The sequence below is a fragment of the Rattus norvegicus genome, chromosome 8 (assembly GCF_021556685.1).
Source record: "Rattus norvegicus strain SHRSP/BbbUtx chromosome 8, alternate assembly SHRSP_T2T, whole genome shotgun sequence".
NCBI lineage: Eukaryota > Metazoa > Chordata > Mammalia > Rodentia > Muridae > Rattus > Rattus norvegicus.
Window position 1 is genome coordinate 1,700,262 of NC_141541.1, and position 13,943 is coordinate 1,714,204.

Consider the following 13,943-nt stretch of genomic DNA (forward strand, 5'->3'; position numbering starts at 1 on the left):
AATCTAAGTATCATGGTGAATTCAGTAGGTTCCCAATAGGATTCGCATGTAATAAGCTTGTTATTCAAGATAGAGCAACGTTTTAATGAACTGAAACACTGTTTCTTTGTGAATTCAGTTAGTTCCCAGTAGCAGGCTCTTGTATTATGTGTAATTTAAAAGATTTATCAATATTTGGTGAGCCGAATCTCAGTAACTTTTTGAATGTAGTTAGATCGCAATAAGTCGCAGTAGTAATAAGTGGACTATTCGGGATATAGAAAAATTTTCTCGAATGGAATCAAAATTTCTAGGCGAATTCAGTGAGTTCCCAATGGGACATGCTTGTATGAGTGTGCTTTTTAAAATATAGCAACATTTTAGGAACGGAATCTAAGTATTATGGTGAATTCAGGAGGTTCCCAATAGGATTCGCATGTAATAAGCTTGTTATTCAAAATGGAGCAATGTCTTAATGAACTGAAACACTGGTTCTTTGTGAATTCAGTTAGTTCCCAGTAGCAGGCTCTTGTAATATGTGTACTTTTAAAGATTTATCAAAATTTGGTGAGCCTAATCTCAGTAACTTGATGAATGCAGTTAGATCCCAATAAGACGCAGTAGTAATAAGTGGACTCTTCGGGATATAGAAAAATTTTCACGAATTGAATCAAAATTTTTAGGCGAATTCAGTGATTTCCCATTGGGACATGCTTGTATGAGTGTGCTTTTCAATATATAGCAACATTATACGGAACGGAATCTAAGTATCATGGTGAATTCAGTAGGTTCCCAATAGGATTCGCATGTAATAAGCTTGTTATTCAAGATAGAGCAACGTTTTAACGAACTGAAACACTGTTTCTTTGTGAATTCAGTTAGTTCCCAGTAGCAGGCTCTTGTAATATGTGAACTTTTAAAGATTTATCAAAATTTGGTGACCCGAATCTCAGGAACTTTGTGAGTTCACTTAGTTCCCAATAGGCCGCAGTAGTAATAAGTGGACTCTTCGGGATATAGTAAAATTTTCACGAATGAAATCAATATTTCTAGGCGAATTCAGTGAGTTACCAATGGGACATGCTTGTATGAATGTGTTTTTCAATATATAGCAACATTTTGAGGAACGCAATCTGCGTATCATGGTGAATTCAGTAAGTTCCCAAAAACTTCGCATGTGATAAGCTTGTTATTCAAGATAGAGCAACGTTTTAACGAACTGAAACACTGTTTCTTTGTGAATTCAGTTAGTTCCCAGTAGCAGGCTCTTGTAATATATGTACTTTAAAAGATTTATCAAAATTTCCTGAGCCGAATCTGAGTAACATTGTGAATTCGGTTAGTTCCCAATAGGCCACAGTAGTAATAAGTGGTCTGTACAGGATATAGAAAAATTTTACGAATTGAATCAAAATTTCTAGGCGAATTCAGTGAGTTCCCTATGGGACATGCTTGTGTGAGTGTGCTTTTCAATATATAGCAACATTTTAAGGAACGGAATCTAAGTATCATGGTGAATTCAGTAGGTTCCCAATAGGATTCGCATGTAATAAGCTTGTTATTCAAGATAGAGCAAAGTTTTAACGAATTGAAACACTGTTTCTTTGTGAATTCAGTTAGTTCCCAGTAGCAGGCTCTTGTATTATGTGTACTTTAAAAGATTTATCAAAATTTGGTGAGCCGAATCTCAGTAACTTTTTGAATGTAGTTAGATCCCAATAAGCCGCAGTAGTAGTAAGTGGACTCTTCGGGATATAGAAAAATTTTCACGAATGGAATCAAAATTTCTAGGCGAATTCAGTGAGTTCCCAATGGGACATGCTTGTATTAGTGTGCTTTTCAATATATAGCAACATTTTAAGGAACGGAATCTAAGTATCATGGTGAATTCAGTAGGTTCCCAATAGGATTCGCATGTAATAAGCTTGTTAATCAAGATAGAGCAACGTTTTAACAAACTGAAACACTGTTTGTTTGTGAATTCAGTTAGTTCCCAGTAGCAGGCTCTTGTAATATGTGTACCTTTATAGATTTATCAACATTTGGTGAGCCGAATCTCAGTAACTTTGTGAATTCTTTAGTTCCCAATAGGCCACATTAGTAATAAGTAGACTGTTCGGGATATAGAAAAGTTTTCACGAATGGATTCAAAATCTAGGCGAATTCAGTGAGTTCTCAGTGTGCCGCGCCTACAGCAGAGTTAACGGAGCTCCGGGGCAGACATGACTACTGACTGGGAGCCAGTTTGAGGGTTCGCACCACACGTGGTTAAGCCCCCTGATTGCATGTTGTATACTCCAAGAAGATGTGCACCTGGACTTGCCCCCTGCTACAAACTTGGCTCTGGGCTGATGGGCAACTGGGTCATAGGAAAGATTGTTGTCAGCAGTTTTTATTTATTTTTTCTTTGTTTGATTCTGAGAATGATCTTGGTAAGACAGAGACTTCCTTTAATAATAGGACAGAAGGTCCTGATCTATTTTTGATCACTAATACCACAAGCTTTCCTGCTTCCTCTTTACAGCAGACAGAGCCTCTGATGACAGGGACTCCAAGGTTGCAGATTATGTCTTCTCTTATAGATAAGGAAATCAAAGATTTAACAAAGAATTATACTTATAAGGATAGTGATGCTTCTTCTATTAGGGTGTTGGTAGAACTGTTGAGAAATGATTCCTTGAGATTTGGGTCGGCTATGAAAATTTTACAGAGTATAGAAACAGGTGGTGACAACCAGGTACTTACAGGGGACCATATGTGCATTGACCAACGGATGCTCCATTACCATATACTGGAGAATATGATTTGAATTTTGATAGGTGGGTTACTAAGGATGGATATAGGGTCAGGTATTTGTCACTGCCTTGGTCAGAAAGATTGACAAGAGCCCGTCCACCTTGGTGTGTGCTCTCAGAAGAAGAGAAATGGGAGGTAAGGTCACAGATCATCAGATACTTTAGACAGGGATCGGACATACAATATTATTGCCCCAAGCCTTAGATGTACATCTACAGGACTAACAAAGATGGAATCAAAGGTTTAACTAGAGCAATAGAACTAGGTACACAGACATGATGGCGTAAGATATGCCAGACATGCGGTCCCCCGAAACTTCCTCCTTGATGTGACAAACGGAGAACTAGACTAGGCTGGCTGACTGCGGCTCGTCTAAAAAAAAAAGCAAGCTATACCTTTTTACAGAAAAATCCAATGTCCTTGGCCATGGTCCAAGATTGTTATACAATGAAAATTGTGTATAAATGTCTGATGCTCTCTCAGTAAAGTTACAACAGCTGACCACACTCTCTCTGTGTCTGTGTCTCTGTTCGCCATCCTGTCTCCGCTCCACGCGTGTCCTCAACAGGTGCCCCCCCGCGGATCCTTGGAACCTCCAAGATTGCCGACCGCGGCTGCTGGCGCCCGAACAGGGAACCCCGGACACGTGCATGCTGTTGTCTTCTTGTGCTTTTCCTGTTTTTCTTATGTCCTCTTGCTTTAGAACTGGAATCACTACAGGAGCGGAACGGACTCACCGAAGGGAACTGCAGTCCCGCCTATGGAGAAGAGGTAGGTGAGGCTGAGTCACTCATTATGGGAGGAACGGGCTCAAAGGGACAAAAAATTTTGTCTCAGTATTACAGAGTCTCTTAGCAGAAAGAGGCCTCAAAGTCAAGGAAAGTAGTGTTGTGGAATTTTATCAATTCCTCATGAAGGTTTCCCCCTGGTTCCCAGAAATGGAGATTTTAATCTAGAAGATTAGAAGAAAGTAGGTAGAGAAATGAGAAGATACACCGTTAAGCATGGAGAAGAAACCATTCCTAAACAGGAATATCCCATATGGTTACAGATGAGGGAAATCTTGGCAGAACAGTCGGATTTGATCTTGTTATCAGCTGAGGCACAATCAGAGAAGGATGTTGAGGAACCAGTGTATGATTTGCCTTATGATTATGTTACTGAAGTTAAGGTTAAGGAAGTCAGGGAAAAGACTTATGGAACTAATAAACCCCTTGTTAAGAAAGACCCCCTCAAAGATGAACCTCTTGGGATTGGATGATGACGATGACCTCTCCCCAGGGGATTGGGATGATCTAGAAGAGGAGGCAGCTAGATATCACCATGATGATGATCTGGTCTTTACAGTGAAAAAGGGATCCAAGGGACCTAAAGCACGCCCAATACCAGCCGCTCATAGAAAACTACTACCTCCAGTGGGTTTCGCAGGGGCCATGGCTCAAGCTAGGGAGCAAGGTGACACTTTCTTCGTTTTCCCAGTGGTCTATACAGGAGACAGTGATGATGAAGATTCCCCCACATGAGAACCATTACCCCTAAAAACATTAAAGGAATTACAAGCTGCAATACGAACCATGGGGCCTTCGGCGCCCTACACTATACAGATAGTGGACATGGTGGCCAGCCAATGGTTAACTCTGCATGACTGGCACCAGACTGCCAAAGCAACTCTCTCCCCGGGGGATTATATCCTCTGGAGGACAGAATATGAAGACAAGAGCAAAGAAACTGTACAAAAATCCTCAGGAAAAAGGGGGCCCGAGGTAACTTTAGAGATGATGCTGGGGACAGGAGCATTTGTTGCCCCTGCTTCTCAGGTAAAAATACCCAAGTTTATCCTAAAAGAGGTTACTACCAACGCTGTTTTGGCCTGGAGAGCAATCCCGCCTCCTGGGTCAAAAAAGACTGTCTTGGCAGGAATAAAACAAGGAAATGAGGAATCTTATGAGACCTTTGTCTCTAGACTGGAGGAAGCTATCCACAGAATGATGCCCCCAGGAGAAGGGGCTAAAATGCTCTTAAAGCAATTGGCATGGGAAAATGCTAATTCACTATGCCAGGATCTTATAAGATCAGTGAGAAAAACGGGAAGTATACAGGACTATGTCAAGGCCTGCATAGATGCCTCTCCTACAGTGGTACAGGGGATGGACTATGCTGCTGCCATGAGAGGACAGAAATACTCAGCCTTTGTTAAATAAACATATGGAGGAAACAATGCTAGGGACAACTCTGGCCCCACTTGTTACTCATGTGGAGAAGTGGGACATTTAAAAAAAGATTACAAAAGAGGTCAAGGGGAGGGCAAACGCCCCCCTCCTGGCCTGTGCCCGCGCTAAAAGAAGGGCAGGCATTGGAAAAGTGAGTGTAGATCAAAGTATGACAAGGATAGAAATTTGATTACAGATAAAAAGGAAGAAGAAACAAAAAACTAGATGAGGGGCAGCCTCTCAGCCCCATACAAAGAGAGAAAAATAAAGGTCAAACCTCGGAGTTAAACCCCGATGCCATTCCATTCACTATTCATGACCTTCCTGAGCTACACCCGGAAGCGCGGGTTTAGATCTCTCTTCCAAGTTCGATATCATCATTTCTATGGAAGAAGGGACGGTTTTAGTCCCTACAGCAGTAAGGGGAACTCTACCTGACGGAGTTACAGGGCTCTTTATAGGAAGAAGTTCCAACTATAAAAAGGGCCTAGAGGTCCTTCCAGGAGTCATAGATACAGATTATCAAGGGGAAATAAAAATTATGGTTAAAACAACCAAACATACAGTCATCATACACCAAGGAGAGCGTATCGCCCAGATATTACTCTTGCCATATTTAAAGCTGCCCAATCCAGTGCTCCAGTCAGAAAGAGGACTGGGAGAGTTTGGATCTACTGACCACATACATTGGGTCAAAGAAATCAAGGAAAGCAGGCCAATGCTCACTATTTATCTTAATGGTAGAAAGTTTGTAGGCCTCCTTGACACAGGGGCAGATTAGACATGCATTTCAGGAAAAGACTGGCCTTCTCATTGGGCCATCCATCAAACAGAGAATTCCCTACAGGGCTTAGACATGGCCTCAGGAATAGCCAGAAGCAGTGAGCCTCTGATTTGGGAACATGAGAACAAGACAGGTAACATACAGTCTTATGTCATACCGACATTACCATTTACCCCCTGGGGAAGAGACATTATGAAAGACTTGGAGGTAAAATTGGTCACAACAGAACAGGTTTTTTGATGGGGGCCATTGAGGACAACCTGTTCGCAGATCAAATATCGTGGAGATCTGAGCAGCCTGTATGGCTCAATCAATGGCCCCTAAAAGAAGAAAAATTACAGGCTTTACAGGAATTAGTCCAGGAACAATTGAGGCTAGGACACATAGAGGAAACCAATAGCCCATGGAACACTCTGGTGTTTGTTATAAAGAAGAAATCAGGTAAATGGAGATTACTACAAGACCTAAGGGCAATTAATAGCACCATACATGACATGGGGGCCCTCCAGCCTGGACTGCCATCCCCGGTGGCAGTCCCCAAGAACTGGGAGGTAATAATTATAGATCTACAAGATTGTTTCTTTAATATAAAGTTACATCCTAAAGATTGTAAGAGATTGGCCTTTAGTGTTCTTCTTCAAATTACCAACGACCCTATCAACGATATCAGTGAAAAGTACTCCCCCAGGGGATAAAAAATAGTCCCACATTATGTCAAAAATTTGTGGATCAGGCCATTTCTTCCGTCAAGAAAAAATGTAAAAATTCATATATGATTCATTATATGGATGATATATTGATAGCCCACCCTCAGAGGGCCTTAGTGGACCAACAATTATTTGACCTTGTAAATGCTTTGGAGGAATTTGGCTTGATTGTCTCTGAGGAGAAAATTCAGAAATATGATAATTTGAAGTATTTAGGTACCAATATTAGAGATAATAATATAACATATCAGAAATTACAGATAAGACATGATAGACTAAGAACGTTAAATGATTTTCAAAAGCTTTTGGGTAATATTAATTGGATCAGACCCTACTTGAAAATAACTACCGGAGAGTTAAAACCATTATTTGAGATACTTAATGGAGATCCTAACCCCATATCTACCAGACAATTGACTATTGAGGCCTGTGAGGCATTAAACAAAGTAAATGAAAAATTGACTCTAACAAGGGTCCAACGCTTGGATCCTGCTGAAGAGTGGTCCTTGTACATTCTAAAAACTAATTATACCCCCACAGCCTGCCTGTGGCAGAATGGGATATTGGAATGGATTCATTTACCTCATATTTTACATAAAGTTTTGGTTTCTTATGATACCCTATGCACTCAATTGATTATCAAGGGAAGACACAGGTCTAAGGAATTATTTAGAAGAGATGTGTATATTATTGTCATCCCATATAATAAAGCTCAACTAGAACAATTATTACAAAAAATGATGAATGGATCATATCCTTAATTGGCTTTACAGGGAAAATAATTTTCCATTTACCTCAGGACCCAGTTTTAACTTTTGTATTAGAAAATGAGGTGATTTTCCCTAGAGGATATTCTAAAACTCCATTAGAAGATAGAATCAATATAATCACTGATGGGTCCTCAAATGGACGATCAGTGGTGTGTATACAAAATAGGGACTCCATTATTAAGAAGAATTCAAGATATTCAGCTCAACAGGCTGAAATTAAAACAGTCTTAATAGCTTTTACAGAAGTAAAACAGGCTTTCAACCTTTACACAGACTCCAAATATATATTTAACTTGTTTCCGGAAATAGAGTCGATAGTCCTGTCGCCGAGAACCAAGATTTATCTCAAATTAAAACAGTTACAAGAATCTATTCAACAGAGACAGAATAAATATTTTATAGGGCACGTGAGGGGCCACTCGGGGCTTCCAGGTCCTATAGCCCAAGGAAATGCTTTAACAGATTCACTAACAAAAATCATACAGGCTGTAGAGACAGCTAAAAGAGTCATGATCTACATCATCAAAATGCTACTACACTTAGATATCATTTTCAAGTTACTCGTGAACAGGCAAGAAAAATAATTAAATCTTGTCCTCATTGTCCAGATTGGGGACATACATTAAAGATGGGAGTTAATCCACGAGGATTAAAACCTCACATTTTATGGCAAATGGATGTGACTCACATATCAGAGTTTGGAAAATTGAGTTATGTCCATGTCACAGTGGACACCTACTCACACATGGTGTTTGCCTCTGCCAGAACGGGAGAGGCAGTGAAAGATGTAATACAACACCTGGTGCAGAGTTTCTCTTACATGGGTATCCCGAAGAAAATAAAGACTGACAATGCACCTGCCTATGTGCCAAAAACCTTAGAGCATTTTTATCAACAGTGGAACATAGCCCATGTCACAGGAATTCCATACAACCCACAAGGGCAAGGCATTGTGGAACGTATACATTAGAATATTAAAGCACAGATTCAAAAGTTAAGGTCAACAGGTAAGTATACAACTCCCCATCAATTGCTTAGCCATTCCCTATTCGTTTGAATCATGTAAATACAGATAACCAGGGGCTTACAGCCACCGAAAGACATTGGGCGGAGAAGGAGAGTGCTCCTAAACCCCTGGTCAGATGGAAAGACCAATTAACTGGCCTATGGAAGGGGCCAGATGTGCTAATTGCCTCTGGACGAGGCTATGCTTGTGTTTTCCCACAGGATGCCGAATCACCAATTTGGGTCCCAGACAGACTCATCAGGCCAGGCAAAGGAAACGGACATCCGTCCCCCACGCCGAAAGAGGCCGAACCGCCAGATAATGCGGAACCTGGCCAAAAAGATCAAGGCGACTCGCCTAGAGCCAAAAACAAAAACACGCCAGACGCCGACGTGGACACAGCTTAAAACCCTGACAGCTCAGGCAAAGGAAGTATTGAAGGCTACACATGCCCCGGAAACGACAACCTTGCTGTTTGTGGCTATGCTTACAGTCATGAGTGCGCCCACCGCTTTAGGGGAAAGTTTTGGGCTTACTTACCAAAGCCACCCATATTACATCCTGTAGGGTGGGAGGTGTCGGATCACATCAAGGTTTTAACCAATCAAACATTAGTGATAGGGGGATCGCCTGACTTTCACCTTCTAAAGAACAGCTCGGGTTATGTAGATTTTGAGGGAAAGTCCGATTCTCTGCCAATTTGCTTCTCTTTCTCCCCTTCGGTGCCAGTGGGCTGTTTTCAAGTGGGAAAAAGGGTGTTTAACAGAGATACCCCCACCTTGGACAATATCGAACCAGATGGAAAGGGCAATGGGCGGCGTATGTGGGAACTGTGAATGACCACCGTGAGCGATAAAGAAGAAAAAAGACAATATTATACCACAGTAAAGAATCTTCCGCCGCGCTACCCCCATTACAAAACAGCATTTAAAAAGGACACCCTTTGGGAGGGAGATGAGAATGCTTTCCCGCGCTGGCTTCCATGTGCCTTCCCTGACAATGGGGTAAGATTCTCTCCCTTAGGCGCTGCTAGACTTCTCTGGGACTTCTCCATGTCCTCACCTGATAAAGATCAGAGCAATTATCTCTCCTCCAACTCAAAACCTTATGGGAACTATGTGCCTCCAGTTGGAAAACTGATCAAAAGATGGTATGATGCGGGGTGGGTAGAACCGACATGGTTCTGGGAGCCACTCCACAGAGACCTCCCTGATAGACAGAACAAACCACTGATAGAACATCCAGAACTGTACCGACTGGTTGCTTCTAGTGAGAAACTTTTGCTGAAGAAAACAGGAGCTGCTGATTATGATGCTGTTTCAGTTTCTGCTTGTGTTACCTATCCCTATGAAATATTAGAAGGATTGCCACAATTGATTAGCATAGATAAGGTTGAATCTATTTTTAGTATTAAGTTTACATCATGCAAGCTGATTAATTGCATTGATTCCACTGTATCGGGATCTGTTATATTGATTGTCAGGATACCTCCTTATGTTTTGTTACCGGTAGACTTGGGAGATGAGCCATGGTTTGATGATTCTGCCATCCAGACTATTAGGTATGCTACGGGTTTGATTAGGGCAAAAAGATTTGTAACAGCCTTAATTCTAGGTATAACCGCTTTGATAGCTATTGTTACTTCTTTTGCTGTTTCTACTACTGCTTTGGTTAAGGAAATGCAGATTGCCACTTTTGTTAATGATCTCCATAAGAATGTTACCCTTACATTATCAGAACAGAAGATTATAGATTTGAAATTAGAAACTAGATTAAATGCCCTAGAAGAGGTAGTATTAGAATTAGGACGAGATGTTACAAACATTAAGACTAGGATGGCCACACGCTGTCACGCTAATTATGATTTTATTTGTGTGACTCCTTTACCTTATAATGCTAAAGAAAAATGAGAAAGGACCAAAACATATTTGCTAGACATATGGGATGATGATAACATTTCTTATAATATTCAAGAATTGACGTCCTTAATCACATAAATGAATAAGCAACATGTAGATGCAGTGGACCTCTCTGGATTGGCAAGATCCTTTGCGAATGGAGTTAAATCATTAAATCCAATCGATTAGACACAATATTTTATTTTCATTGGAGTTGGGATTTTACTACTTGTTGTTGTACTAATGATCTTCCCAATTATATTCCGATGCTTTACAGATTCCATTGCCCAGGTTCAAGCAGATCTCAATTTGGTGCTTTTAAAAAATAAAAAAAGAGGAACTGCCGCTCCTACAGCAGAGATAACCGAGCTCCGGGGCAGACATGACGCCTGAGTGGGAACCGGTTCGAGGGTTCGCACCACACGCGGTTAAGCCCCCTGCTTGCATGCGGCGGACTCCTAGAAGATGTGCACCTGGACTTGCCCCCTGCTACAAACTTGGCTCTAAGCTGATGGGCATCTGGGTCATGGGAAAGATTGTTGTCAGCAGTTTTTTCTTTATTTTTTCTTTGATTCTGAGAATGATCTTGGTTTAGACAGAGACTTCCGTTAATAATAGGACAGAAGGTCCTGATCTATTTTTGATCACTAATACCACAAGCTTTCCTGCTTCCTCTTTACAGCAGAAAGAGCCTCTGATGACAGGGACTCCAAGGTTGCAGATTATGTCTTCTCTTATAGAACTAGGTACACAGACATGATGCGACATGCTTGTATGACTGTGAAACACTGTTTCTTTGTGAACTCAGTTAGTTACCAGTAGCAGGCTCTTGTAATGTGTGTACTTTTAAAGATTTATGAAAATTTGGTGAGCCGAATCTCAGTAACTTGGTGAATTCGGTTAGTTCCCAATAGGCCGCAGTAGTAATAAGTGGACTGTTCGGGATATAGAAAAATTTTCACGAATGGAATCAAAATTTCTATGCGAATTCAGTGAGTTCCCAATGGGACATGCTTGTATGAGTCTGCTTTTCAATATAGCAACATTTGAAGGAACGCAATCTAAGTATCATTGTGAATTCAGTAGGTTCCCAATAGGATTTGCATGTAATAAGCATGTTATTCAAGATAGAGCAACTTTATAACGAAGTGAAACACTGTTTCTTTGTGAATTCCGTTAGTTCCCAGTAGCAGGCTCTTGCAATGTGTGTACTTTTAATGATTTATCAAAATTTGGTGAGCCGATTCTCAGTAAGTTGGTGAATTCATTTAGTTCCCAATAGGCCGCAGTAGTAATAAGTGGACTGTTCAGGATATAGAGAAAATTTTTATGAATGCAATCAGAATTTCTAGGCGAATTCAGTAAGTTCCCAATGGGACATGCTTGCATAAGTGTGCTTTTCAATATATAGCAACATTTCAAGGAAGGGAATCTAAGTATCATCGTGAGTTCATTAGGGTCCCAATAGGATTCGCATGTAATATGCTTGTTATTCAAGATAGAGCAACGTTTTTAACGAACCCAAACACTGTTTCTTTGAGAATTCAGAAGTTCGCAGTAGCAGGCTCTTGTATTATGTGTACTTTTAAAGATTTATCAAAATTTGGTAAGCCATATCTCAGTAAATTGGTGAATTCGGTTAGTTCCCAATAGGCCGCACTAGAAATAAGTGGACAGTTCGGGATATAGAAAAATTTTCACGAATGGAATCAAAATTTCTAGTCGAATTCAGTGAGTTCCCAATGGGACATGCTTGTATGAGTGTGCTTTTCAATATATAGCAACATTTGAAGGAAGGGAATCTAATTATCATGGTGAATTCAGTAGGTGCCCCATAGGACTCGCATGTAATAAGCTTGTTTTTCAAGATAGAGCAACGTTTTAACGACCTGAAAAACTGTTTCTTTGTGAATTCAGTTAGTTCCCAGTAGCAGGCTCTTGTAATATGTGTTATTTAAAGATTTATCAAAATTTGGTGACTCTTATCTCAGTAACTTGGTGAATTCAGTTAGTTCCCAATAGACCGCAATAGTAAGTGGACTGTTCGGGATATAGAAAAATTTTCACGAATGGAATCAAAATTTCTATGCGAATTCAGTGAGTTCCCAATGGGACATGCTTGTATGAGTGTGCCTTTCTATATATAGCAACATTTGAATAAAGGATGTAAGTATCATTGTGAATTCACTAGGTTCCCAATAGGATTTGGATGTAATAAGCTTGTTATTCAAGGTAGAGCAACGTTTTAACGAACTGAAACACTGTTTCTGTGTGAATTCAGTTAGTTCCCAGTAGCAGGCTCTGGTAATATGTGTACTTTTAAAGATTTATCAAAATTTGGTAAGCCGAATCTGAGTAACTTTGTGAATTCGGTTAGTTTCCAATAGGCGGCAGTAGTAATAAGTGGACAGTTCGGGATATAGAAAAATTTTCATGAATTTAGTCAGAATTTCTAGGCGAATTCAGTGAGTTCCCAATGGGACATGCTTGTATGAGTGTGCTTTTCAATATATAGCAACATTTTAAGGAACGGAATCTAAGTATCATGGTGAATTCAGTAGGTTCTCAATAGAATTCGCAACTAATATGCTTGTTATTCAAGATAGAGCAACTTTATAACGAAGTGAAACACTGTTTCTTCATGAAATCTGTTAGATACCAGTAGCAGGCTCTTTTAATATGTGTACTTTTGGAGATTTATCAAAATTTGTTGAGCCGAATCTCAGTAACTTGGTGAATTCGGTTAGTTCCCAATAGGCCTCAGTAGTAATAAGTGGACTGTTCGGGATGTAGAAAAATTTTCACGAATGGAATCAAAATTTCTATGCGAATTCAGAGAGTTCCCAATGGGACATGCTTGTATGAGTCTGCTTTTCAATATAGCAACATTTTAAGGAACGCAATCTATGTATCATTGTGAATTCAGTAGGTTCCCAATAGGATTTGCATGTAATAAGCTTGTTATTCAAGATAGAGCAATGTTTTAACGAAGTGAAACACTGTTTCTTTGTGAATTCCGTTAGTTACCAGTAGCAGGCTCTTGTAATGTGTGTACTTTTAATGATTTATCAAAATTTGGTGAGCCGATTCTCAGTAAGTTGGTGAATTCGTTTAGTTTCCACTAGGCGGCAGTAGTAATAAGTGGACAGATCAGGATATAGAAAAATTTTCATGAATTTACTCAGAATTTCTAGGCGAATTCAGTGAGTTCCCAATTGGACATGCTTGTATGAGTGTGCTTTTCAATATACAGCAACATTTTAAGGAACGGAATCTAGTATCATGGTGAATTCAGTAGGTTCACAATAGAATTCGCAAGTAATATGCTTGTTATTCAAGATAGAGCAACTTTATAACGAAGTGAAACACTGTTTCTTTGTGAAATCTGTTAGATACCAGTAGCAGGCTCTTTTAATATGTGTACTTTTGAAGATTTATCAAAATTTAGGAAGCCGAATCTCAGTAACTTGGTGAATTCGGTTAGTTCCCAATAGGCCGCAGTAGTAATAAGTGGACTGTTCGAGATATAGAAAAATTTTCACGACTGGAATCAAAATTTCTATGCGAATTCAGTGAGTTCCCAATGGGACATGCTTGTATGAGTCTGCTTTTCAATATAGCAACATTTTAAGGAACGCAATCTAAGTATCATTGTGAATTCAGTAGGTTCCCAATAGGATTTGCATGTAATAAGCTTGTTATTCAAGATAGAGCAACGTTTTAACGAAGTAAAACACTGTTTCTTTGTGAATTCCGTTAGTTCCCAGTAGCAGGCTCTTGTAATGTGTGTACT

General features: G+C 40.0%; 1 pseudogene; it reads left to right on the top strand.

The window, feature by feature from the left end:
- The first annotated feature begins 8,573 nt into the window (after positions 1-8,573).
- Positions 8,574-10,972, top strand: LOC148003926 (endogenous retrovirus group K member 19 Env polyprotein-like; annotated as a pseudogene).
- Positions 10,973-13,943: the final 2,971 nt, after the last annotated feature.